The following is a 2,500-nucleotide window of genomic DNA, read 5'->3' as shown; positions in this document are numbered from 1 at the left end:
ACTAAATACATAAAATTTATAGGAATGCATTCCCATTATGGTAAATGGTAGGCATAGGAATGCATTTTCATTATGGAAAATGATTAGTAAATACTGTAGATACACAATAGAATCAGTCATTAAATTGTGGGATGCCCTCAGAATATAGCCACCAGGAGTCTAATTATTGGTCAGCATTCTTCATTAGTGAGATGATAATTAGATGCTATCTATAAACCCACTTTTCTATGTTAAGCAGAGAGGTAATTTTGCATCAGATCATCAATCCTCTCTCATCAAACATCTTAGCAGCCTTGATATATGACACTGGCTTCAGACATGCACAAGTACATTGATATTATAATGAAGCAGAAATTGACAATGGTCTCGTTATTAACCTACCTTGTACGGTATCACTATTAACCTAATTTTTATGGTCTCATTATTATCCTACCTTTTACGGTCTCATTATTAACATACTTTTTATTAACCTCTCATTTTCATTATTAACCTACCTATTATGGTCTCATTATTAACCCAATGGTCTCATTATTAGCCTACCTTTTATGGTCACTTTATTAAATATGTTCGATCCTTTTTATGGTCTCATTATTAACCTTCTTTCTCACGGTCCCATTATTAACCTACCTTTTATGGTCTCATTATTAACCTACCCTTTACAGTCTCATTATTCACCTACCTTTTACAGTCTCATTATTAACAAACCTTTTACGGTCTCTTTATTAACCATCCTTTTACTGTCTCACTATTAACCTACCCTTTACGGTCTCATTTTTAACCTACCATTACAGTCTCATTATTAACCTACCTCCCAAGCACTTAAATCCATCATTAAGCTGAAGCTTCAGTCAGTGTCAGTGGGGCCATCCATCCTTTAATTGCTTTTCATTTACATTGTTGACATAGAGTTATAGAAATTATTTTTAAAATGATCTTTGTGGGTTGTATTAAGGAGTTTTGACACTTCAGAAAAGGCTGAGGAAGACAGGAAATTCATCCTCAGAAATGGATGGTTTAAAGGACAGGTCACACGTTGTTTAGGCCAGAATTCATGACGTCCATAGATTAAGGCATTTTCACTTTAAGGTGAGTTTTCATTTTCATATTTACTAAACTGGAAGTTAGTGAGATTTATAACAAAGGCATTGGATGTTGATTTATATTATTTCAAATCGTTTTGAAGAATAATAACCCATTTTGGTAATTATTCTTATGGTGAGGTTATTATTTTGATGAATGATTATATTCTCTCGCTCTCTCAAACACACACACACAACACTCCACCTACAACCCTCTGATCACAACAGCCCACATCCACCCACAGTCCTCCCACAACCTAAGCCAACCATCCACCTACAACCATCTGCTCACAACACTCCACATTCACCCAAAACCCTACACTCACAGTCATCAACCCACAACCTCAGACACAATCATCCACCCCCAACCCTAAACCTATAACCCTCCGCTCACTACCTTTCACCAACAACCATCCATACAACCCTCCATCTATAACCATCCCCTACAATCATCCTTCCCACAATCCCACACCAGTAACCTTCCCTAACAACTTTCTGCCCACAACCTTACACCAACAGCCATCAACCCACAACCCTCATCCACAACCATCCAATACAACCTTCCACCCACAACCCTCCACCAAACACCGTCCACCTACAAAGTTCTGTCCACAACCCTTCATAAACAACCTTCAATCAACAACCTTCTACAAATTGCTACCCACAACCATCCATTTGCAGCCATACACCATATCCTTCCACACACCCATCCACCCACAACCTTCCTCCCACAGCTTCCCACCTGCAACCTTGTACCCACACCCCTCAGCCCTGGGTGACCCACCAACAACCCTTCACCCATAACCATTCATCCACAGTCATCCACCCATTACCTTACACCCACAACCCTCCTCCCTGCCATCAAACCACAACCATCCACTTGCTATCCACCCATAACCCTCCACCTACAATCTTCCACCCACAATCCCAATCCTCCACCTACAACCTCTGACAGTTCTCTGTTCACAACATTCATCCACCCACATCCTTCTACCCACAACCTAAAATCACTCACAGCCTTTCATCCACATCATCCTCCACAACCCTATATCCTACAACCCGTCCACATACAACCATCATCCATTCTCCATCCCACATTCTCCATCCCAGTAGCCTTTCATCTATAGTTTACATGTATCCTTCGTCTGAGACATCCTTAGCCTTCCTGCAGGACCTCCATACCAGAATCAACTTCTGTCCAAGGATTCATAAACAACTTCAACATATTAGCAAGATCCTCTCTCTCTTGTAGTTAACCTGAACAGAGCCAGAGTGACCCAGTAATCGATTTGAAATATTTTTTTCTCACTCTGCCTCAGTACATTTTCTGAGACTTATCAGATCATACTCCTGCAATCTCTCTCTCTCTCTCTCTCTCTCTCTCTCTCTCAACATTGTGTTAACTTCTTTACATACAAGAT

General features: G+C 40.2%; 1 long non-coding RNA gene across 1 annotated transcript in view; it reads left to right on the top strand.

Annotated features, from left to right (window-relative positions):
• The window catches only part of LOC136855359 (uncharacterized), a 7,550-nt gene that overhangs the window by 3,461 nt on the left and 1,589 nt on the right, over positions 1 to 2,500 (top strand). The gene's annotated exons all lie outside the window — the stretch shown is intronic.

This window comes from Macrobrachium rosenbergii, chromosome 31 (assembly GCF_040412425.1).
Source record: "Macrobrachium rosenbergii isolate ZJJX-2024 chromosome 31, ASM4041242v1, whole genome shotgun sequence".
NCBI classification, from domain to species: domain Eukaryota; kingdom Metazoa; phylum Arthropoda; class Malacostraca; order Decapoda; family Palaemonidae; genus Macrobrachium; species Macrobrachium rosenbergii.
The sequence above is the reverse complement of the archived record's forward strand: the minus strand, read 5'-3'. Positions and strand labels throughout refer to the sequence as shown.